This window comes from Oryctolagus cuniculus, chromosome 2, assembly GCF_051225735.1.
Source record: "Oryctolagus cuniculus isolate XC-2025 breed Fujian yellow rabbit chromosome 2, ASM5122573v1, whole genome shotgun sequence".
Taxonomy (NCBI): Eukaryota; Metazoa; Chordata; class Mammalia; order Lagomorpha; family Leporidae; genus Oryctolagus; species Oryctolagus cuniculus.
Window position 1 is genome coordinate 88,950,311 of NC_142868.1, and position 26,202 is coordinate 88,976,512.

Here is a 26,202-nt window from a genome sequence, read left to right on the forward strand (position 1 = left end):
AGGGCCTGGTGTTGTTCATCCCATGGCAGAAGGCGAGAAGGCAAGGGAGAGACACAGAAAGGAGAGAGTCAATATTGCACTAGCCTTTCACTCAGGACCCCACTCCTGTGATAACTCACCCACTCCCAAGATACGGGCATTCATTCGTTCAGAAAGGGCCTGCCCTCAGAACCTACCCTCTTCCAGGTCCCATCTCTCAACACTGTGGCACTGGGGGTTAGGTATTTCAACACAAACTTTGAGAAAGGGACACATTCTTTATTTTTTTTTAATTTATTTATTTGAGAGTCAGGGTTACACAGAGAGGAGAGGCAGGGACAGAGAGAGAGAGAGAGAGAGAAGTCTTCCATCTGCTGGTTCACTCCCCAGTTGGCCACAATGGCTGGAGCTGTGCCAATCCAAAGCCAGGAGCCAGGAGCTTCTTCTGGGTCTCCCATGCGGGTGCAGGGGCCCAAGGACTTGGACCATCTTCTACTGCTTTCCAGGGCCATAACAGAGAGCTGGATCAGAAGTGGAGCAGCCGGGACTAGAACCGGCACCAATATGGGATGCCGGCACTTCAGGCCAGGGCATTAACCTGTTGTGCCACAGCACCGGCCCCAAGAGGGACACATTCAAACCAGTCAGGCTGGGCAGAGAAACACTGAAAGAGTAGAAATAAAAATAAATGAACACACTATATAAACCAGCACAGGAAACACAAGCTTAGTAATAAGAGTCCTGAACTAGGTGTCTGTTGAGTGGGATCTTGACCTTGGGCAGTCAGAGCAGGGCTGTGTATTGTATTAATGGCCTCTGCTCAGTGGAAGAGGGGCTTTTTTGCTGAAAAACAAAAATGAGCTACATAAAGTCTCAAGAGTCTGTTCTGAGCCCCTCTCATGATGTCTGTTGGGTGAAAACAAGACCACGTAGTGTGGTCCGATAGAGGGTTGTTCCATGAGGTTATAACCCCCAGTAGACCAACAGCTTGCCCTTAATAAACCCTGATAAGGGGATGATTTAGGAGCAGCACTTGGTCCACTGAATCAGGGCTGGGAATGGCAACCCAGTGTCAGGGAAAACGGCAGCCTCTAAGTGGAGGGGCCTCCCTGAACCCGTAAATCTCTCCCTGACCCAGTGGCCTTCTGTTCCAGCTGTTGAATTGTTAATGAGGAGGAATGCAGCAAAATGCACACAGGTTAATGCTACTGAAAGGAGGAGCAGAACCAGACCATTGCAAACAACCAGTGAACGCTGCCCACTGCTGTTCCCGTTTTCCCTGGGCCTGTCCTACAGGTTCTCTTTGAGCCTTCTAAGCATGGGGGCTTCCTGTCATACCATCCATATGGAAAGAGAGAACCCAAGGTCAGGCCTGAGCCTCCAATTCCACTATCTGTCTCTTCCATTTGTTCTTGGCTGGCCCCCGATCTTCACTCCTGGAAGTAGCCCTACCTGAGAACATTGATCATTTTCTACCACAACCCCTGGAGTCCCTGGGGTGGCTCCAGGATATGTGCACAAACACTCAGTTCTCTTCTCCATGCACGCTGAACCTTGCCAAGGGTTGGGAGGAAGGCAAAGACCTCCAACTCTCCATGAAGTTAGGGTGTCAGTAACAGCCCCCCCCGCCGGCTATGATCTCCTCTATCACAGGCTCACAGCAGGTGTCACTGGAGACCACAGTTGAGTCTTTCCCAATAGAGACCTCCAGGTACCTTAGTCCACCAATTTCTGTTGTTGAGATAGTAACAGTAGTAGCAATATCTGCCATCGAAGAAATACAACAGTGCCAGCACTTACCTTGTGCCAAGGACATTGTCAAGAGAGCTACCGATGTTGCCTTGTTTTATTCTCCTCGCCACCCAGTTAGGAGAACATTCCTCATCAGCCTCTTTTACAAATAGACTGAGGCCTAGGGGGGCAAAACACCTGCCAAAAGTCACACCACTTACAGATCACGAGTTGGTTTCCAGACGCAACCGTAAGGGATTCCAGAGTCAGACGTCAGGACCGCCAGTCATTTGTCTTCCCCAGACACCTATATCTGTGATCCCCAACCTCCTTCCCACACAGCACTTTTCCAACACAGAAAACCCACAGCTCAGAGTGCTCGGGGCTGCTGAGGACGGAGAGGAGACAGGATGTGCCCAGCACACAGTGCTCCTCCTCCTCCTCCAACATCCCTCGTCTTGATCCAAGCAACTCTTCTTGCATCTGTGTCCTATATGAGGCACCCGCAGGAGATTGGATTGGAAGAAAATTTTCTATTGTGAAGATTTTGAAAATGGCTTCCCTGGAAGTTAGAATCTAAAACCAGGAGAGAGATGTGACATAAGCAGCATCCTGTTGCCCTCTGTTCTGAGACAGGTTGCTGACCTCAACTCAGAACTCCCGTGGGGAAGGTGGGAGCCAGTCATTCCATCCCATTCTGCCTGCCTTTCACCCTCCGATAGGGCTCCCCAGTGAGCATCCTCCAGCGTTGGCTCTTGTGACTACAGCTCAAGGCAACACAACAGGAGCTCCATGTCCTGTTGCTGTACAGTGTGGGGTTGGGACTGGACTCCAAATGCTCGTTCCCCTGTGCCCACACTACACAGAAGAGCAAGGCTGGGATCAGAGGTGTGCAGAGCAGGCTCCCTCAAGGAAAGGGGCTAACGCTGCACCCATCTTGACTTCCATCCTGGGGAACACTATTCCTAATATTTATGGGCTGTCTTCCTTCCCAGGCGAGCTCAGAAGACCTGGTGCTCTGTCACCTTTCCCTCCCCATTGCCCCTAACAAACTCCATGGAGAACGAACATGCGGGTCCCAGAGTCAGGGAGTCAGCAAAGCACACCGCAGGGCGCTTTGAACTTGTCAATGCTTAGACACACTGAGATGTTGTTTTACATTTTCATGCAATTTTTAAAATTTTGTCAATGGGGTAGATCCATGATATTTTTTAATGTAAAATGATAGACTTTCCCTCCAAATATCCTGGTACAGTGAACATCAGACTGATTTCAAATATCCCCCCGTGTACCTCTGTAGACTCCCCTTCCCCACTCCCAGTGGGAGAAATATGCCTGGGAGGTATAATTTAGACTCACTTTTACTCCTCTGGCAGTTCAATGCCTTAAAAATTAAAATATGAGGCAGATGGGCCCCGTGAAACACTCCCGTTTGGCTTTACAACAAGAGCTTCAGAAACAATCAGGAACTTAGGGAGTGTGTTCCTTTACTTGGGAGAAAACTGAGACCTGCTGTGTAACGGGACGTTCTCTAGGTCACTCTGCTGGGCAGTTCACTCTGAACTAGAAGTGTTTCCCCAAAAATGTTTGCTCTTAGGGCCTTTTGAGATGCTTGGAAATAAAAGGCAATAGGTGTCTAGGATATTAGCAACCATACTATTAGGCAATGTTCTTTGTCGGAAACGAGAACTCAAGCTTTATCCTAGTGAAAACATTGTGCCTAACATTGAAAGTCCAAATTCTAGTGAGTGCAACATTAGAAACACTGTCCAAACTTAGAAGTCTGGAAACATTTCAAGCACATTTCCACTTGCAGCTTTTCTTGAGAGAGAGAGAGAAAAAAAAAAGAAGAAGAAGAAGAGAGAGGAGGGAAAAGAAAAGAAAGAGAGGCTGAGAAAGGTCAATGCCAAAGGACCCCAAATAATAAGACCAGGAGATGAGCTCACAGAACAAGGGTGACACATAAATCCCATTATTTTCTTCCATATAGAATCACAATCCTTTTGATGTCAAAACTGAAGAAATGATATATCCCAAAGCTAAGCCTCTCAGTTAAATATGTAAAGCACATGTTTGCCCAGAGCCATTGACATCAGGATAACCCTAGAATTTACGCCTTTTCTTTAATCAGTGGAGAATTATTCTAACCGTATTATGTTTGATCACTCTATATGATGGCCACATGTTCTTAAACGGATTGTGGCTCACCCTGGATTTGCATCCTCTGGTCCCACTGGATGTCAAGGCTGATTCCATACACACCCATCTGGATGGTTCTGGGCTGGAACAAAGAAGCAGCAGCATAGGGTGGAGGAGTCACTCAGGAGATGCAAAAGGATGTAGGTCATCTTTTAATCTGAAAAATAGTATAGGCGTTCTTTTTATTGTCTCTTAATTCACATAAATTATATAAGAGCACTTTAAAAAGTTGGTGAAAGATGGAATTGAAAAGATAAGCTTATTTTGGTGCCCTAGTTTTAAAGCCCATGCATTTTTTGTCATAAAAAAATTCTAAGTAAACATGTATTAGGAAAAAGATCATGCATGGATTTCAAAAATTTTTTGAACCAAAACAAACTTATGTTTTAAATCCATTTTCTATGAAGTTTTGAAAGTATTCTCCTATTATTTCATAGATCCACTTGTCCCCATTGCCTCTGTGTTTAAGCAGCATTTGTGTATTTGTTAAAAACCACCTGCCTGTTGCAGTCCGTATTCTTACAGATCCCAAACACCTGCTTGCTAAAGTGCTAGTGAGGGCTTGAATGTTAAGGAGACAAAGTCCATCTTCAGAGCGAGCACATGGTTTTTTGCTGTTTTTAATTTTTTTTTTTTTTGACAGAGTGGACAGTGAGAGAGAGAGACAAAGAGAAAGGTCTTCCTTTTGCCGTTGGTTTACCCTCCAATGGCCGCCGCGCCAGCGTGCTGCAGCTGGTGCACTGCACGGATCCAAAGGCAGGAGCCAGGTACTTATCCTGGTCTCCCATGGGGTGCAGGGCCCAAGCACTTGGGCCATCCTCCACTGCACTCCCGGGCCACAGCAGAGAGCTGGCCTGGAAGAGGGGCAACCGGGACAGAATCCGTCGCCCCGACCGGGACTAGAACCCGGTGTGCCGGTGCTGCAAGGTGGAGGATTAGCCTATTGAGCCTCAGCGCCGGCCAGAGCGAGCACATGGTTTTAAGGAAGCACTGTCTTGTCTGTTCTGAGGATTATTAGGGTACGAATAACCATGTGTGCTTTATAAAAAATCATATTTATTTTCATTTTATTTGAAAGAGCAACAGACAGGGAGGTGGGGAGGTCTTCCATCTGTTGATTCACTCCCCAAAATGCCTGTACCAACCAGGGCTGGGCAAGGCCAAAGCTAAGAGCCTGGAACTCAATCGCACATGGATGATAGGGACCCAGGGTGTGTGTTAGCGGGAATCTGAATCAGAAGTAGAGTAGCAAGGACTTGAACCAGGTGCAAGAGTCCCAAGTAGAGACCTAAGCTGGTGTGCTGAATACCTGCCCTGTGGTGCTTCTCAATTCCTACTTTATTCTTCTATCCATATTCTTGGATCCCAAAATCCAAGCTCCCAGAAATATGCACTTATTAAAATCGTTCCAGATAACCTAGCTGCAAGAGAATCATGATAAAGGGATAGAATTTGGTGCGGTGTGCATTGTATGTCATTTAATCCTGCAAGCAAAGATACCTGGGCATTACTGTGTCCATGGATAAAATTGTTCCCAAGATAAATATATATGAATTGCCCAAAGGTACTCAGGTTGGAAGGCACAGTCCGATATTCAAACCCAAGTGTGTTCCAGATAAACAACTCACTCCAGCAGAAAACAGAAGGAAGTAGACTGAAAGCCAGTGGCCAGGGGATCACAAAGAAAAGAAAATTTCCTGCTGATGAGGAGGCCCATGGAAGCCACCAGGGCAATGAGGGATCAACCAGCTGTTCCTAAGCAAAAGCATAACGGAGTAAAAGTCTCGCTTGAGCAGTCCCAGGTAGACCAGCTGCTCTGCAAGGGAACAGCTCATGCAAGAGGTGAGCTTGGAAAGGGAGGTTGTGTCAGGTCATGAGGCTTAGAAGGCCACAGCCAGGAAGCTGGCTTGGTTCTATAGCAGCTGATGATGCTAAACCTCTGAGGAGGTAGAGGGCATGATACGATTTGCATTTCTAGAGAATCGCTCTGGAGATATCACAAACAATGGATTGCAAATGAAAAGAAAAACAAGGGGAAAACCTAGTAAAGAGATCCCTATAATAGTCAAGGCTCTATAAGATGAGTACCTGAGTTTGAAAGAAGACAAAAGGAAGGATAAATTTCTAGAATAATAACAATCGATGACATTTCCACTCCTTACTATAAGAAAATATTTTTTCTACAGGCAACCAATGCATACACATAGGTATTAGATCCGTTTTCATTAGTTTAACTAAAATATTCAAGAGAAACTTCTTGAGCATGAAAGAGTTCATTTCAGATCACGGCTGGGAGATTGCCATTCAGGATCAGGTGCCCCATTTTTGGACAAACTGAACCCCTGCCCCCCCACCCCCCACCCTCCTCTTAGTCTCCATAATTAGACTGAGTCTCCATTCTTAGCCAATCAACCATCAGCATGAAGGCATCTGCAGGACTTTTGGGGAGATAAGTCCCACTGTACCCATACAACATAGAATTTCACATTTCAACTAGAGTAAAAGTCTAATTTAGATAAGGCAGAGAGTGGAAAATTTTAAGTACTATATATTTAATAATTCTGAGATAAAGCAATGGGTATATTTCACTGGCATTTGCATGTGTGTGAATGCCCAGTCTATACTGACTGTGATACAAACCCTGGGGAAAGGGAGTTGGTGAAAACAGGTAAGATTATCCAATGCGAAGCTTGTTTCACAATAAGAATTAGGCCTGTTGCCTTCTGGTTTCTTTTTGATGTCAAAGATTCTAAGACTCCATTCATTTATTTATTCAGCACTCACAATTTCTGAAATACACAATAAGAACTAGGGGAAATCCAATTACTAATAAGACCTCAGTCAATACCTGTCCTCAAATTGGTCACAATCAAAAATGAATACATAAATTAATCACACCCAAAATACCAGGTAGAGATGACAATAAAATCCATTGTCCCACAAGGCAAAGATCTATAGGAAGTCTCACTAAACATATGTGTTTCTATATATTGATGGTTATTAGGGTATTGTATTTGAAAGAGCATATTGATGGCTATTAGGGTACCTGTGGCCCAGCGTACTTCTCTGGTCATGTTTGGAAGACAGGGATCCTTGGTGTCAGAATCATTACACACTTTCCTCTTGTTGTACAGTATAAGCACCAAAAGACCAGGAACTGGGTCAGTGCTGTGTTCTGCACTTTGCCTAACCCAGAACCCTACCCAAACTGCCAACTTGTATTTGATTTTGATAACGATAATAAGCAACAGTGCTCTGTCCCATCAGGTTCATTTCCAACAGTGGTGCCCACTCAATGTCCAAACTTCTGCACCTCCACCATTCTCACATTGGCTCTTCTGACCATGAACCCAGCTTCTCCTTGCTTTCCAGGCCTTCTACAACTACCACGTCCTGGAATTACTTCAGATGCTGGTGACAGGAGGGATATGTTCTCAGCTGGAGCAACACTTGAATAAGGATAAGCTCTCTGAGCTGCCCGACAGTTGCACTACATTCTTCTCTGGAAGATCGCGGTGTAAGCTGGGGCTTCTGTCCTTAGACCAAACCATTTTATCAGCTATTAAAGTGAGTCTACTCTTATCATAATGCAGTTTCCCATCCCTCCCCTCTCTGAGTTTCTGAAAACAGTCCAAACTAGCTGGGTTCTTAGACAGCCTATAGCACAGAAATAATAATTAATAATGTATAGAGTATTTTATAGTTCACTATATCATGTTCATAGAATGCTACAATTCATCCATACATTTTCACAGTTTATGTTCACTTTTTACAACAACCCCACGAGGTAAATAAAGCAGTTGTTATTATCCCTATCTTTCTGCAGTAAGCATCAGAGAGGCTCAATAATATGGTTTCAATGTAGTCCCCAAATTTCATGTGCTAGAAACTTAATCCTCAATGCAATAGTTTTGAAAGCCGGGATCTTCAAGAGATAATTTGGTCGTGAGGATTCAGTTCTGTTGAATGGATTAGTGTTGTTATCTTGGAAGTGGATTAGTTATTACTGGAGTTGATTCAGGATTAATGATGAGTTTGGGCCCCTTCACTCGCGCGCGCTCTCTCTCTCTCTCTCTCTCATGCTTTTCTTGCCCTTCTGCCTTGATATAACAAGACCATTTAACCTTGGACTTGTCAGCCTCCAAAACTGTAAGAAATAGCTCTCTGTTTTGTATACATTACCCACTCTCAAGCATTCTGTTATAGCAGTATAACAAAGACACTCAATGACTTTGTGCCTTGATAAATACATGTATAATGATTGCAATGCTAATATTTATTGGCTATTTTCCTTGTGCCTGTCTAGTTTTTCTCACTTGGTCTAGCTAAAGACTTAAAGGGCAGGCACTGTTACTGATGACATTTAGCAGATCAAGAATCTGAAACCCAGAGAAGCAGGGACCCACTTGAGGCCACGTTGTTAGCCAGTTTCAGAGCAGGGGTCCATTTACTGAAGTCTGACACGAGGCCTTCTCACTTTCCCCAAATCTGAAATGTTAGAGAAATCTGATCAGGTCAGCTGAAATTAGGCAAAAGGATTCTGTGCTTGGCTCAAAGTGTCTGACTGGGCTAACCAGTAGAAAACGCTTGAGTTTTGTTAGCCCATAGAGCTGGGGTACAGTATATTATAGTAATGGAGAAGACAGCAATTTTGAGAAATTGCACTAGGACATCTAGGCATTTGGGAATCTGAGTAGAATCTAAACTGGAGTGAGTAACTTCTTTGTCAGCGTGGCTTCCAGTTGAACCTCGTTTGACATTACACCCAGCTGTTGTATGTATTGTTGGCAGAAGGTCTTTACAAGGAAACAAACTTTGTTGGTCCATAGCAACAATATCAGAAGCTCCCTCACAAGGAGCCCACTCTTCTAGGTCTCTGTGCCCAGTGCATGTCTTAACACATGCTGCCCATACAAAGGGCAAGTCCTATGTTACTTCCCCAATGACATGGCCACATTGAAGCCTTTAAGAAATGATTTTGCAGCCTCCCAAATGTCTACCTCCCAGAAAGGCCAATGACACTCAGGTAAGTGCTTGTTATTGCTGGACCTAAGTACCCAGCAGACATTGGTTTTTCTCTTCTCTCCACAGCCAAGGGAAACCTTTGGACAACTATTCTGTGGCACATTAGATAATCTGGGAATCCTGTGTGTTGGTTTATATCGTCTGATAGAGGAAGAGGAATGGAATCCGGAAAACAAAAGGGGAGTATGCCAGTTTGGAAATTCACTCACACAAGCACAGCAACCAGAATTACCTTATTCATTGTGAAAGAGAAGTCCGGAGCCTGGGGTACACAGTTGCAAGGAAGGGTACAAATGAAATTAATAATGATACAGGGTATAAACAAGAACCCCAATGCCAAAGGCAGTAGAGTCTCTGTCCCCTGTGAAAACTGAAATGTAGACCTAGATTTTAAATCCAAATTCTTTTGTAACTTACCCTTCATCCATGCCCGTGCAACCTTCTGAAGCTGAAAGCCACTGTCAACATCATTAGAAAGTCTTCCTTGTAGTCTGCTGGATTTGTTGGACTTCGCTGGACCATGGGGTGCATTTTTTTTTCCTACCCACTGCACTTTGTGCCTATAAATCATGCGAGTGATATGTTCAAATTTAAAGAAAGATCACTGTGACAGCAGCGAGGAAGACAGAGGAAATGGAGAAGAGGGTGGGAGGAGAAGAGAAGGGGCAGTCAAGAGACACACGGGTCCAAGCTAAGAATCTCACATGGAGATGGACAGCATTTAGGAGAAAAGGAGAAATTAAAATTGATAGAGTGGAAATGGACTGATGGAACTTGTTCCAGGAGAAAGGAGAAGGAAGCCAAATTACTCAAAGTGAAGTGGTCTTGAATAGGAGAAAAACACTTTTCTGCTCATAAAAGGAGACAAGGGTGCGAAGAAAAGATGCTAAGGTAGCTACGGCTCTAGGTGAGGGATGTGCTTGTGTGAGTTTTTATTTAGCACTAGGATTTCTCCGCACTTAGCCATTGCTCGGAGAGAAGATGGAAGAAATATCACAAGGAGTTGAGAGAGAGCTAAAAGTTTAGATCAAGTGCTAAAAGGAGTGGAAGAGAAGGCTTACTGGGGATTTGTGAAGCAAGGCTAGACAGTAAAGTGAAGGATCAAGGATTGGAAATCCTGATGAAGTTAAAGAGTAGATGAACTCAGAGTAAGGCAACAAGAGAGGAAGAACATTGGGAAGCTGTGGTCAAAGAGTGATTGACTGGAGCTTAAGATGGTTGAGGCGGTACAGTGTCAGTAAACCTTGACATCCAGGACGTGGCCAGGCAACCTGTTTGGGGATAAAGACCACTGGGTAGTTGACATCATAGAGACGTGTCTTGATGGTAGGGCCATAAACTGCAGAGATATTGTAGGTGCATAAGCTGACAGTGGCACTGGAGTCTGAAAGAACGTGGACCCCAAGTTCCAAATTACCCAAATAAACATGGAGCCTATAAATGACACAGAAGAATCAGGAGGGAGTTTATGGCTTTACAGAACTCACCGTGAAGACAGTGGGGGAGCAGTGATGTTCTGGAAGCAACACCAGAAAGCATGAGTAATCAATATTCTCTCTCTCTCTCTCTCTCCATATATATATATATATATATATATATATATATATATGTATGTGTGTATATATATATATATTGCTATCGCTCTCACTCTCCATTTCTCTCTTACTCTCTCTCCCTCTCTCCCTGAACTTGATACTCTGTCCTTTGCCCCCACTACCTCTGGAAAGCCTGCAGAACATGATCATTGTGAGAATATGCAACTTAAATGAGGGTACTTCAACAGGTTCATGGAAAATGTATTTTTAAAAATTGATTTATTTTGGTACAACAATTTGGAAATCCATGCCTTTTTTTTTTTTTCAAAATACCCATCTTCCATGAGCTTTATTAAGACCTCTGGTACCTGAGAAGATCTCAGTAAAGTAGCATTTCTGCTTTAAAGAGAATATGTGATTATAGTGAATCTTGCTTTTAATACAGTAGTTACAGAGGACAGAGTGGGCAAGACAAAAGTAGGTAGAGTATTCAACGCAGGAAGGTCAGTCTTGCACTGAGATCCATGTTTTAAAAAGAAGAGGTGGTCTCATGGGGCAGGAGTGAAGAAACACAGGGTGAAAATCATGCAAGAATAGCCTGTGCCAATGTTCTGAAATGGTCACTGGGGTGTTAATTAATTTAACTCACATGTATTGAGACTGTGCTGTATACTTATTATGTTAAGGCACCCAGTTTCTTTACATTCTTTCCATGCAGGTCCAATCCCTGGGTGTTATTTAAGATTCATTGACTTTCACTTTTGAAAGTGGTTGCAAAAAAAAACTCTTCTTTATTTTTTTTAAGATTTATTTATTTATTTGAAAATCAGAGTTACACAGAGAAAGAAGGAGAGGCAGAGAGAGAGAGAGAGAGAGAGAGAGAGATCTTCCATCCTCTGGTTCACTCCCCAATTGGCCACAATGGCCAGAGCTGTGCAGATCTGAAGCCAGGAGCTAGAAACTTCTTTCGGATCTCCATGTGGGTTCAGGGGCCTAAGGACTTGGGCCATCTTCTACTGCTTCCCTAGGCCATAGCAGAGAGCTGGATCTGAAGTGGAGCAGCTGGGTCTCAAGCTGGCACCTGTATGGGGATGCTGGCACTGAGGGTGGCAGCTTTACCCACTATGCCACAGCACCAGCCTGTAGCCTGCATTCTGTGTGAAAGTTGGTGGCCATTGTATTAGGTGAGCTTACAGTTAAGCTAAGAATAGCATATCTAGAATACATGTAATCTTCCAGTTTGACAGAGCATGGCTAAGTGACCAATATTGTGCCCATTAAATTCATGAGTGTGTACTAAAAACAGGTACCGCAATCTTACCCTGTCCTTCCATTACACCAATGAGGGCGGAAAGGCTCAAATAAGGGAGATGTCACAACTAGCGTCTGGATGCAGAGACAGAGAGGAAAAGCAGCCTGATAATTCCCACTCTAGGGCCTCTCCCCACCCACGGTGCCAGAGAGATTCACTATTTATGGAGAACCCACGGGCGTTCCCTGTTTCAGCCCAGCAGAATGACCTCCTGGTGTTGCCAGCACCTGTGGCTTCAGCAGCTCACAATTCATCCCTGGCTTTTCTTACAGGTTCGTGATTACCCGGCCAGCCAATGAGTTTAAGCTGCTACCCACAGACCTTGTGTTCTGTGCTATCCCTTTCAGCACGGCCTGCTATAAAAAGGACAGCAGTTCTTCAAGTGCTCCATATGAGATTATAAACATCATGCCAGTGACCTCAGAGACAAACACGGAGACAATAAAAATGGAAGCATGCTGTGCTCGTGCCCCTAGCTTAGTGCTTGAACAGCAAGCCCACACTGTTTTGGAAGAGAGGGAAGTTGTCTGATCTCCTCCCATTGGGTCTGATGTGATAAAGAAATATATAATAAACGCCTGTGTAAGGAAACTGCCTCGCTCTGTGTCCCTTCAACAGAAGCTATGTAAGTTTGAGCTGTCTTGTGAAGGTGTGCAGTACTGGCTTGATTGTTCACGTTCAGAAAGGTAAGTAGCCCAGGCAAACATGAGGACTTGGACACAGGGCATAATAAGTAAAGAGCCTCCCCCACCTGTACCCCAAACAGTCAAGAATCTTTCATTCTTTATCCCAGAACAGGCAAAGAGAAACTAGCCTGCATTTTCCACCAGCAACCACTTCGTTTTCCCCCCTCACACTTTTCCTTATTTTTCCTCTTTCAGGAGGACGGCATGAAGGCCATACAAGGATATGTTGGTGGGAATTGGAACCTAATTTGTCTATAACTAAGACCTAGATATATGCCCAGCATATGTAGTAGGTTTTTAACAATGAAGAAAATTAGAGTCTCATGGGATAAGTTGCCTGAGTGAAGTCAAGTCCACTAAAATAAGTAACCTTCCAAATTCTGTACTGCAGGAGTTGAGACATCATTGGAAAAAAATGGTTGAAAAATTTCCCCCATATTCCATGTTCCAAAGTAAGCCAATCCACTGCTCCATACACCCCATCTTCAAGTCAGCCGTTTAACCTAAGTAGTACTGGGCTAACATGAAAATCAGCACATTGGGCTGGTGCCGCGGCTCAATAGGTTAATCCGCCACCTATAGCGCCAGCACACTGGGTTCTAGTCCCGGTTGGGGTGCCAGATTCTGCCCGGGTCGCTCCTCTTCCTGTCCAGCTCTCTGCTGTGGCCCAGGAGTACTGTGGAGGATGGCCCAAGTGCTTGGGCCCTGCACCCGCATGGGAGACCAGGAGGAAGCACCTGGCTCCTGGCTTCAGATCAGCGTGGTGCACCGGCCACAGTGGCCATTGGGGGGTGAACCAATGGAAAAGGAAGACCTTTCTCTCTCTCTCACTGTCCACTCTGCCTGTCAAAAAAAAAAAAAAAAAAAAAAAAAAAAAGAAAGAAAAGAAAATCAGCACATTAAGGATGCCTTTACTCCCAATTGGTGGTTTTATAACGACGTATAATAGGAGGGCTCTTCAAAAGGTTGGTGGAAATGTGCAGTAAAAAAAAAAAAAAAAGTGCTGATTCCAAAAGCTTTTGCAGCAAAGTCAACATATTTTTTTTATTTTGTTTTCCATCAGTTTTTTGAAGTTCCCTGAAATGCATGCTAGGTAGAAAGGGTTAGTAATGAAAATAATAAAACATACTTCTCATAAATTAATTTATATAATGTTTATGATAGCCTCTACATTTTAACAACATCTTAGCTGACGTGGTATTCTTATTTCTGTTTTGCAAAAGAAGAAAGTATGTCACCAATAGTGTTGCCAGATAAAACATGCACAGTTAATTTCACTTTCAGATAAACAAGGACATTTTTAGTCCAACTATATCCAAATCATTGCACTTAGCTAAAACTGATCAGATCAACTATCAAACCTGCTCTGTTCTATTCCAGCCATTATATACACTATTCTTTCAACCATACAAATAAAATGAAAGAAATAAGGAAAACTATCCACCCATATGAAACAATGGCTAGGTTTTGATTATAATGAAATTAACTCAATCTATGGGGAAAAGAGAATAGTTTTAAGGAAAGTTGTCAGAGACTAAGGGAATTCTTTGACAGTTCCATATTTTGAAGCTTTCCTAAGTTGAATTTCTCCTTTTCCCTTTTTATATACTGACTTTTGCCACCATATACATGGTAAGATATTTCTTCCTGCAATTCTAAATTGATACATACAGTTATATGTGCTTCAAAAACAGAATCTGAATCTCAAATCCTAAGTGCTAGAAGAATGTGACAGATTTAGCTTTGCCCCCTCATTCTGACCATTAATGACTGGGAGGACTGTCCCAGTGAGTGAAGGAAGTTCCTACCCCCGGAGGACACGGCCCCAAAGTCTCCTACAGAGACAGTCTCATTCCCTTGTCCAAGCCCCCAGACGCTTTATTCATGGATTGGGTTTAGTAGAAACAAAATATTCCTGAGAAAGGACTAGTCCTCTGCATATTCAAAATCCACAAATCCCCCTGCTGTATACATATTGACCAATCAGCTTAACTCTCAACTTCTCAGTTCTTCAGAGTAAAAACTTATCCCACAAACCGATCTCATTTCCCATAAAGCAGAGCAATTGCAAGGAGAAATAATTTATTTTGCAGTAGAGGACTCGGTATCAAAAGGTTTGCTAAACAAATATTAAGGTATATGTAATGTGTAAGCATTCATATTGTCAGTTTTTACAAATAAAATTAGCAGAGTACCCTTAAACTCATGTGTCAAGCAATCCCATAATTCCAAAAGTAAACCCTTCATCTGCAGATGGAAGCATTTTCAAAATTTATTTATTCAAGAAGCAGAGAGAAAGATAGAGAGATAGACAGACTGCCTGCCTGAGCTCCCATTCATTGGTTCACTCTCCAAGTGCCCACAACAGATGATATTGCAACCAGGAGCCTATAATTAAATATGGGTTTGTGGCTGAGAGACCAAACTATTTGAACCATCACCTGCTACCTCCAAAAGTGTGCATTAGCAGAAACTGGAATTGAGAGTGAAGCCAGAACTTGAACCTTGACAACATCTTAATTATCATCTTATCTGCTAGGTCAAATGCTTACCACCATCCCACACAAGTCATCACACCAGATCCTTTGACAATGTGGTAGATACTTAACTTATAATAATTGTTCATAGAAGAGCAAATTAGCTCACAAACAATGTGTGGCCTAGTATTTGAGATGTTTTTTGATGCTTTCAAAACTGGGTGACAACTACAGATTCCATCCCAATAAAAATTCATATATCCATATATCCCATACCATTCATCATCTAAATTGGATAGAGGCCATGAGTCATCCTACAGTCTACAGTCATCTTCCCAAATACTTGCTATTGACTTAAAATAACCCTAAGCTGATCAAAGAAAGAATGTAGGGTAGGGGAAGCAGGAGGCCTGAGTACTTGCTTTGGATATCTCAATAAAGATTTTTTTTTTTACCTTGGGCAAGTTCTTCAATTTCTCTCAGCTACTTTCTTCATTCATTTTACTGTTTAAAAAAGAAGAAAGTTGAACTGAAATATTTTAAACATGACTTCCATCTTCATTTGTTTTAAAGACCTTATTTGAGGCCGGCGCCACGGCTCAAAAGGCTAATCCCCAGCCTGCAGCGCCGGCACATCGGGTTCTAGTCCCTGTTGGGGCACCGGATTCTGTCCCGGTTGCCCCTCTTCCTGTCTACCTCTCTGCTGTGGCCCGGGAGGGCAGTAGAGGATGGCCCAAGTGCTTGGGCCCTGCACCCACATGGGAGACCAGGAGAAACACCTGGCTCCTGGCTTTGGATCGGTGCAGTGCGCTGGCCATAGCGGCCATTTGTGGGGTGAACCAATGGAAAAAGGAAGACCTTTCTCTCTCTCTTTCTCTCTCTCTCACTGTGCACTCTGCCTGTCAAAAAAAAAAAAAAAAAGACCTTATTTGAAATGAAGACAAAGAGAGACACAGAGAGAGAATTACTTTGGTCTTCATTTATTCAACACACTGATTCATTACCTCTGTGTATCAGGCACTCTGCTGGAGGCGGAGCACAGACCAAGACAAAGTTGCTCTCCATGGAACAGGCTCTCTAAAGGGAGCAGGTAGAAGCACACAGGCCAGTGTGGCCAAAACCAGAGGCTGAGTTGCTGGAGGTGACATTGGAGAGAAAGGCAGGATCTGGTTAACAGTGACTCTTAGAGGCCCAGGAAACACGCTACACATTATGCACAATGAGGAGCTCGTCAGCGATTTTAAATAATGGAGTGGAAGATGAGATCTCTGCTCCCAAAACTCACTCTGGCAGTATGGTTTCAGCAGTAGGGTTAACAATCCAGATGGATTTCCTCCTGCTCCAGATGCTCAGAAATGCTAGGTACACCATAACAAAATAATGTGTGAACACAGAGCAGTTCATAAAAGAAAACATCCAGCCAGAAGCAAGGGAGAAGTCCAGGGCAGAACAGGTGTCTGAGAGATGTACTTAAGGATATGCACAGCGTTGAGTCCGTGGTTGGACTTAGAAGCGACAGGAAGTGGATACAGACAGAGACCCTGCTGAACCATCAGCAGGGAAAGACCAGCCCAGCTGTGAAAGAGCAACAGACAGACTCCTGTCACGGGCCCAAGAAAGAAGCAAGAACAGTTATCTTTGCTCAGGAACCCAGGTCCGGAGGACACCTGCCATGAGCACCAGAAGCGCCCAAGTTCAGAGTGTGTGTAGAAGTACTGCTCAGATGTGTGCCACATTGGCTGCAGCTGCAAACTGGAGCGGCAATGGTGGAAAGCTGGTTCTGAAGCAGGTGCACTCTGGAGGTGAGTGCTGGGAAGACACAGATAGCACTCAGCAGTAGCAGTTGTTATGTCTTGGGGCACTCAGGACTCCATAAAGACAAAAGTGAGTTGGAAACTCTTTTTTAAAAATGGACAATAAGACCACAATAAAAAAGTTGGAAATGACATGAGGAAATTATCCTTCTAAGTGAAAGTGAGGAGACAAATCAAACAAGAGGTTAGCATGACCCTGGTCTTCTGACACTAGAACAATCTGAAAAAGACCATAAAATTGATATGTTGAATGCAATGAAAATGGTTAAAAATATGATTAGAGGTCGTAACAAGAGTGCACAGTGAAAAAAATGAGCAGGCAGAGTAGAAACAGAATCAAAGCTTTCAAAAACAATTTAATTAAAAATTCAGTGTATGACTTAAGGAATAAATTACATTTGGATAAATCTGAAGAATTTATCTAAAATGAAAGGTGAAGAAATAAGCAAATCAAAAACCTAAAAGTTGCATGGAGAAAAGAATGAAAAAGTCCAATGTATAAAATATTCAATTTCCATAAGGAGATAGAAAAAGGAATATGAAAAAAATCTTAAAAATTTCAGAATTAATAAAGACTCCTGAGATTTAAAAGTCCAGTGAGTCATCAGCAAGAAAATAAAAATAAATTTACATATGGACATGTTCATTGCCACACCTAGACAGAAAAGCAGATTTCTAATAAAACGATTATCACTGAGAAATCACGGAGAAAAAAGAAATAATGGGTCAATGACACAAAAATGCTGAGGGAAACAGAAGACATGAACATGGATACAGTATAGTATCCAAATTACATTCAAGAGGGGAGGGCAGAATGAGGTCAGTTTTTTTTTTTTTGAGAGCAAAGCCTGAGAATGTATCATTTAGAGACCTTTACTGAAAAAACTAGTAAAGGATATACTTCAGTAGGAAAAGAATAACTTCAAAAGATGGAGAAATGTATAAGAAAATCATTAGAAAAGAACTAGAAAATCTTATAAATAGATAGCAGTTGAATAATAGGAATAGTAATAATTTGTAAATTGTTAAAATATTAAAATTTGCACATTAAATATAAATAATGAGGAATAGGACAGAAACATCATCAAATAAAATTATTCTAAGATTGTATACTTCAGGAGCACAGAAATAATGATTAACTTTAGCATTTTTAAAATTTATGATGAATATAAAAATTTTGGAGAATAAATTCCTAAGGAAAATGGAAGAATACATGACTTTAAAGTCAGTTTAGAGAAGCTATTCAGTCATGAGACACAAAATTGGCATCCAAAAATATTGGGCCAATTCATGAGAAGTCTGGATTTTTTTTAGAAAAGCAAACTAAAGAACAATATATAGAAAACAAGTTTTAAATGTAATTATAAATGCAAATATGTATTAAATAAAAATAAATGGTTCCATCCTACAAGGTAAAGGATAGAAATTTGGGGATTACACTTAAAAGCATTATATGCTGTTTATTGCAGAACATAAAGTGATTCAGAAAATGTGAAACTGGAAATAAATATACTAGAAAAATATTTACCAAAAGAAGTGGCATTGTTAATATCAGATAATATAGCCTTTAAATTAAAAATCAATACTGAGGAAAATTATTTAGTTAATAGTCATAATAATACTAATCTTCAACTAGCTAACAATGTAACCATTCTGAAGTGTATGGATCCAATATGACTTTAACAATCTCAAAAAGGAAATCTGACAAAATTACACAGAGTAAAGGAGCAATTCACAATCAGAAGGAAGGATTTTTAACACAGAAACTAGCAAACCAAGCAGGAAAAAATTAGTGCTACACAGAATAACATGAACTGCAGCTTCCTGATCTAGCAAAAGAGATGCACAGCTCCAGATAAGGACAGCCAGACCACGAATCCAACACATGGAAAATGCACGTTCTTTTCCAGCAGGTACACGATTCAGTTCCCAACACAGCCATTCTCAAAGCCAGTCCCCACGAATCAGTGATGCCATACAGTCCCACTACAGTGAAATGAAAACTTAGCAGCGTATTTTGAAATAAACAGTAACAAAACTTAGTCAATCCTGTAAGGCCAATCTAAAATTTCATACACATATTACAAACTTGTGAGTTCTAATAAATCAACTCAAAATGAATTAGATATCTAAGGGCAAAACCTCAGACTTGAAAAGTCCTAGAAGAGAATATAGGGAAAGAACGTCAAGACATTGGACTGGGCAGTGATTTGTAGGTATGACACAGATCACAGGCCACAGAAGCAAAAACAGACAAATGGGACACCAAATGTAAGAGCTGCTACACAGCAAATGAAGCAAACAGCAGAATGAAAATGCAATACACAGAATGTTAGAAAATGTTTGCCGTCTGTGTATCTGATAAAGGGTTAGTACCCAGAATAAATAAAGAACTCCTACAACTCAACAATAAAAAACCCAAACAATGCAATTTAAAACTAGCCCAAAAAAGATTTAATAGACATTGTCCAAAATGATACACAAATGGCCATTAAGCAAATGAAAAGGCAGCAAACTCAGCTAATCATCAAAGCAATGCAACTCCAAACCAAAAAATATCACCTCACACCCAGAGGAATGGCCAGTCTCAGGGAGACAAAATAGCAAGCATTGGTAGGGATGTGGGGGAATTGGCAGCCTTCTACATTTTCACTGGACTATAAAAGGGTGTAGCCACTAGGGAAAACAGTGTGCATTTACTGTCTTCAATTTTAAAAAATTAAAATAGGGAATCTTATCGCATGGTACAACATGAGTGACTCATGAGGCCATTTTGCCCAAAAGACAAATGCTGCATAATTCGACATGTATAAGTTACCTGAAGCTGTCAAACTCTAAAATGCAGAGTGCAGTGGTAACTGCCAGTGGTTGGGCATAAGGGTTTAAGGGGAGTTGTTGCATGGGTACAGAGTTTCAGTTTTGCAAGATGCAAAAGTCCCTGGGACCTGTTACACAACATTAGCATTATGGTACTATATACTTAAATTACCTAATATGGTAAATTGTATGTTGTGTGCATCTGTAAGTGACCATAATTTTTTTTTTTTGACAGGCAGAGTGGACAGTGAGAGAGAGAGACAGAGAGAAAGGTCTTCCTTTGCCATTGGTTCACCCACCAATGGCCGCCATGGCCGGCGCACTGCAGCTAGCGCACCACGCTGATCCGATGACAGGAGCCAGGTACTTATCCTGGTCTCCCATGGGGTGCAGGGCCCAAGCACTTGGGCCATCCTCCACTGCACTCCCTGGCCACAGCAGAGAGCTGGCCTGGAAGAGGGGCAACTGGGACAGAATCCGGTGCCCCGACCGGGACTAGAACCCGGTGTGCCGGCGCCGCAAGGCGGAGGATTAGCCTAGTGAGCCATGGCACCGGCCAAGTGGCCATAATTTTAAAAATTGTGGTACACATATAAATCAGGAGAGAAACAAATTTTGCCTTTACATGAATACGTGGGAGTAGATGAATGATTAAAAACTAAATAAATAACTAAAAATTCAGTGTTCAATTTAGTAAATTAGACAAAGAACAGGAGGGTACATTTGATATGGGGGATCTTGGCAGGGAGTTAGATAGGTGAGCTGGAGCCCTTGCCAGTCCTCCAATGCAACGGTATCCCTTCACCTGTCAAGCTAACATGCCCACATTCCCAGGATGCACCTGTGTCTCATCCAGGACCAGGAAGCAGGAAACACCAAGATGAACATAAAGGAGCTAAATTCCACATAGTGGTGCCCTCACGACACCAGAAATCTGCACCCAGGCTAGTACCCCACCCCCTCTGTTTATTCAGTTATGGTACCGCCCCCTCCCTCATAAAAGAGACAGGTGGGGAGAGGCCCGCCTTTGTCCCAGCATGCTTGAGGGACTCCTTGGGCTTTCTCTCCCTGTCACTCCTCGTAGGCAACACTCTGGTCCACTCGCAATCCCACTCAAGGCAGCCCACGCTCATAGGTGAACGTATGCTTACTCTCACTTTTCAATCAATCCTGTTCTCTGTGCAAATTATGGAAGCCTCTGCTTTGCTTCCTTATCTCCACGGGAGACAAGAACCTGGAATCAGGATGAAGGTACCTGGCCTGGTGTTGAAAGAGCTTTTCTTTCCCAGCAGCTTTCCTATTTCCCCAGCACTTGTCGGGAACAAGAAACCGGAACAGAAATCAAGACGTTGCTTCACTGAGTAACTCACCATGTGTTGTTCTGAGAACTCGCCGACAGGTCCTCTGTGAAACGGCCGGCTTTGTTCAGGAAGCCTGGAGACAAGCTCAAGTGCCACCTATTGGGTGGAGGAGCGAGACAGCTGGGTTAAGAGGAACAAGCTGGAGGCAGCCTGCAATCATCCATCAGCCCTGCAGTGCAAAACTCGGGCTCCGAACCAGCAACACCTGCAGGTGCACAGTGTATCTCTGATGTGCACTATGGGCTTTTGAAAGGCCCTTCGTACGCGTGGATCCCAAAATGCTTTACACCAAAATAAACTTACCTTGTAACTCTGTTTCCCATGAACTTTTTCTAGTCCCTCATACAGTCGTTTCTAGAAAATCAGAAAGAGCTGGAGACGTGGTTTTACTGAAAACTCCACCCTCCGACCTTTTGCTGTTTGGCATGTTCACTATTCCATACCTGTGGTGCCTCCGATAAATTATAAAATCTTCAAGCTAAGAACTTTCAAACTCGAGAACTCTAGAGGATTAAGGAAGGTTGGAATTGAGTGAGGTGCGTGCAATTAACCTGCAGCTAAGAGTGGTTTTTCCCAGCCCAAATAAACCGAAGTGCCCCAACCTCCAGCGGGAGTCCTAACTTCAGATTCTGGATCTGCGTGGGTTGGGGGTCCTGGAGCAAAGGAGGCAGTGCCAGGAGTGCAGGGCTGCCGGGATCCGGAGGGAGAAGGGAGGCGAGGCCTTCATGCTAATTGGGTTTGAAAGACTACAGGATGAGCCCAGCCGCCCTGCGCAGCTGAGCAGCTGATGCGAAGTTCCGACTAAACCGGCTGCGCGTCCCCAGGGAGGTGGCAAGGTAAACCTGATCTTCTCTGTCATTTACAATCATTATCAGGCAGGCTGCTTCGGCCATTTTACTGGGGAGCCAATTAACAGACCCTGGGAGCTGGCAGCCCTCCCTCCCGTTGGTTTTGAGAGGGGAATAAGCGTGTGGCTTTTGTGCGGCTGTCTTCGCTGCCTCTCTGCGCTGGAGCCTGCACTGGCTCCCTGCCGTCCCGCGGCCCCTGGGCCAGGAGGATGGGGCAAGCTGCCTCAGCCAGCAGACGGCCCTGCAGCCTTATTTCCTCCTGTTCTGAGGCCCACAGCTGTGGACCAGCTCTCTTCATCTCCCTTGCCTTCAAGAGGAGTGTCTCTGAAGCATTTCGGCTTGTGAGAAAGTGGGAGGTCCCAGGCGTACCCAGCAGGCGATAAAGGGCCACTGCTCTCTTGCATTGCCCTACCCCACATGTGTGAAAATGCCATGGAAAATGGAATGAAAAGATAAGTTCATTTGGATGCCAAAACGTTTAAAATCCATGCAGAGCTTTTGTGTGTGTGTGTGTGTGTGTGTGTGTGTTTATGAAATGTATTTTTCGTGAACTCTTTGAAGACCCCCTTGGCTTTTTGAAAGAGCCCCCCATACAATGCTGGATACCACCAGGCGCCGGGCTCCCAGCCTTTCTCCCTCCGCTGAAGGTATCTCTGCCCTGTCTCTGGACTGCAAATCAGCCTGAGACTGAAACTGACTCACGGACTCCTGGAAGTGGAGCTGCTCTCCCTGAATGCATGACGTCATTTTTTCCTCCAGTAACTCACATCTTGATGGCCAGCATTGTCTCAATGAGCTTCTTTTTGGGGGGATATAATGGGAGGTGAGGGTAGGGGTGGATTGTAGATCCAGGGCAGGAACTACCCTGCATGCCAACCCCAGGCTGACTGAAGCTCTCGTAAAGAACACAGTATCACCCAGCAGTGAGGAAGACCACAAGTACCGCTGACCCACTGAGAACCTGAACACCCGGTGGTCACACCCCTCCTTATCATCCACACCTTTGAACTGTGCGAGTCACTGTCTTAACTCCTCAGGGAGCCTAGTAATTAATCAAGAGCTACCTGGCCCCTTGCCCTCTCTGTTGCGATCAATGTCTCCTTTCTTCCACTATGCCCCAGTGGGTGACTTTCTGCGTCGGGTGAGTGGGCCCAGTTTGGAGGTTATAGTGCAGCCCCTCCAACTAGTTTGGGGGTTTTTCTATCACATTTTCTTGCCTTCCTGCCCCTAACATATTAACCAGTTGTCCACAATCATTTCTTTCTTTTTGTTCCCATACTGATTCACATTCAGCTACCACAATTCAGCCATAAACCCCCATTATTCTACTAAAAATGGTTTTTTGCAAGGCCATCGGTTGCATTTACATCACTCTGTATAGGTGAAGAGTTCATGGTGAGCTGCCTTGATGCCTTCGCAGCATTCCATAGTTGTTCTGCCGCTTCGTACTGAAACATTGTCTTCCTTGTGTGTCTGCACCCAACAGTCTTCTACAGTGCATTTTACTTTGACTACACTATCCCACACACCTTAGGCTCTCTTCTGCGACACAAGTCGGGGTCAGCATCACTCAGAGCGTGGTTATCGGTCTTTTTCTCTTTTGACTCTTGTTGATCACTTGGTATTCAGATAATTGAGGAGACCTGGAGAGCATGTAACAGAAATTCAAAAGTCAGGGTCACTTGCCTGTGGTCATTGTTGTCACGCAAGAGTGGAGGCCCTGTGCTGCCAGGTTTTTAAGACAAAGAGTTTTACTCTTTCTGTTAAGACATTGTACTTTTACTTTTTGCTATATGACTATGAGAGAGTAGCTGGAGCAAACCAACCCTCCTTCAACAACAACAAAAAAAATTAGAAATGGACGCAAAAAAGTCCCAAGTGGCCTGTTTGAAGTAATCAGAGAGCGGTAAAGGCAGTAAGAACTTGAAAGGGCAGGATCCAAGCGGAAAGCAAAACTTTGAGGTGAGTTCACCATTCTCTGTTGCTTTCCCCTCAAGGCACTTGCCAATTAGTAAGTGGTACTGGACCAGAGATCAAGCTGCATTTTAAAGCACAGAGTTTTCAGAAGTCTCATAAGGCTAGGAGGAAAAAAAAAAATGGAGTTGAGGGCTATCAGGATAGCCAGGTGTTGAAGGATCAGATTTTTTGGAGAAAAGAGAACTGGAAGGCATTGAGCAGGAGTTCCTGTGCTTTTTTCCATGAAGAATGTATTTACTGCCAATATTTTCAGCATGAGAGGTTGAGCAGCTCTGAATAAGGGATCAGTTAAGAAGCCAGAAAGCTAAGCAGAGCTCTTGCCAGGCTCATGGCGCTAGGGAGATGAACATTGGTATTCAAGACCTGGCCTGGCAAATGGGCCCAGACGAACAACCTTGCTCTCAGTCGAACCCTGGAAATACTCTTCCTTCGGATTACTTCACACTACAAATAGAACAGTTCTCACAAAGTTTGAAATCCAGCTTCGATGCCTCTTTTTCTTGATTACATGAAGATGCGTAATCCCTACTATAATTACCTACAGGTAAAATCCAAATCCTCTCTACTGGAAATTAACATTACCCAGAGTTTCTGTACTCTACACATAATATCAACCACTCAATAGACATGGCTGCAGTCAATTTTACTTTTTCCTCTTGCAACTTAAATTAACTTCCAGATAGGCCAGCTAAGCTTTGTTGCTTCCTTGTTTCTTTCTTGACTATCTCTTTTATTCTTTTTTACCTTCAGGAAATGAATAAGTAAACAACAATGAATGATTGAAACTATTGAAAGCCAAGAGAAATGGATGATAGAGATACCCCATTGATGATCTATCTAGTTATAACGCCTAAGACCAGATGTAAATGAACAAAGATTTCCATGCCTAAGATATTGGATGACAAGATGGAGAAATTTACCAAAGTGATTTCTCAAAGAAATTATTCTAAAAAAATATCAGAAGTAACGTTGTAAGTGTAAGAAAGAGAAAAAATAAGGCATAGAGAAGAACAAAGGGAAATACATATAACTATATATGAGACATGGGACATGGTGATAGTATCTAACATGTAATTGACATCCTAGAAAAATAAGAGACAGAGAGAGAGCAAGAGAACAGGAGACAAAAGAATATATTTGTGAATATTCTAACCAATAATTTTTCTAAGCTGCCGCTATGGTGTAGCAGGTAAAGCCACTGCCTGCAGTGCCGGCATCCCATATGGGCACTGGTCTTAGTCTCAGCTGCTCCACTTCTATCCAGCTCTCTGCTGTGGCCTGGGAAAGCAGTAGAAGATGCCCCAAGTCCTTGGGTCCCTGCACCCACATGGGAGACCTGGAGGAAGTTCTTGGCTCCTAGCTTCAGATCACTGTAACTTTAGCTGTTGTAGCCATCTGGGGAGTGAAGCAGCAGATGGAAGACCTCTCTCTCTCTCTCTCTCTCTCTCTCTACCTATGCCTCTCTGTAACTCTGCCTTTCAAATAAATACATCTTTAAAAAAGAAGACATTATGACACACACATTTATCACACACAGGACTTACCACATTCAGATTTGTACTAAAATAAATATTAAACATGAGGCCAAGCCTCCAGTGAATGGCCCTAATGTAAAGGCAGACTTAACATCTCACCTGCCCCTCAGCCCAACCTGTACTTAGGATTAACCACTTATCAAAGGAATTCATTGAATTGAGGGAGTGGTACAGCTGGCCTTAATAAAGTTCTATTCACTAAACTTGAGAACTCATTTGCTTCTGCAATAGATAGGATGCTATTAGCCAGTATTGTCTGAAAGAGGTGTTTTGTTTTGTTTTGTTTTGTTTTGTTTTTTGTTTTTTTTTTTTTTTTTTTGTTTTTGAGGGAATTGCAGTGCCAGGCAGGGAAATTCCAGGTCTGGGGCAGAGTATCTACTGAAGCCCGCTTGTCCATTATAAAAAATTCCCTAAACAGCACAGCATTGCTGCCCTATCAAAGGAAGGTTATTAACATCATGGACCAATCAGGAATCTGGATGTGAGCTGCACGTGCACTGCTTAGCCCCAATTTCAATCTACAAGAAACTCCAGTCCTCAGGGATCCTGGAGATTAAGCAACAGCTGCCCTGCTCCTTGTAAATAAACGCCTACTTGCTTCTCCCACTCCGACTCAGTGATTGGCTTTCTCTGTAGAGGGTGATCAGACCCAGGTTTGTGGCTTCTACAGCAGCTCCTCCAACTAGTTTAGGGGTTGTTATGCAACTGTGAACACAAAAATATAACATCAAAGAACAGCAAATACAATGATAAATATATGGATAAGTACAAATTTATATTGGCCATTTAAAAATATTAATATCATAGTAATAATAATATGGTATTTAAAATTAAAAACATGGGAGTTGCCAACTGGAGTTAAAGATCTCTAAGGTTCATGTAGTGCAGGAAAATGGTTGAAAATAC

General features: G+C 43.2%; 1 long non-coding RNA gene across 12 annotated transcripts; it reads right to left on the bottom strand.

The window, feature by feature from the left end:
• Positions 1-291: 291 nt before the first annotated feature.
• On the bottom strand, positions 292-25,419 carry LOC138848508 (uncharacterized). Of its 12 annotated transcripts, XR_016230054.1 has the most exons (10): positions 25,306-25,419; positions 21,539-23,427; positions 21,380-21,439; positions 21,240-21,290; positions 20,946-21,032; positions 15,949-16,079; positions 15,400-15,448; positions 9,352-10,205; positions 3,919-4,066; positions 292-643 (listed from the first exon to the last, which is right to left on the bottom strand). It is a non-coding gene; the product is annotated as an uncharacterized LOC138848508 (long non-coding RNA). The 12 variants fall into 12 exon arrangements; XR_016230052.1 differs by lacking the exon at positions 15,949-16,079; XR_016230060.1 differs by lacking the exon at positions 9,352-10,205.
• Between the last annotated feature and the right edge of the window lie 783 nt (positions 25,420-26,202).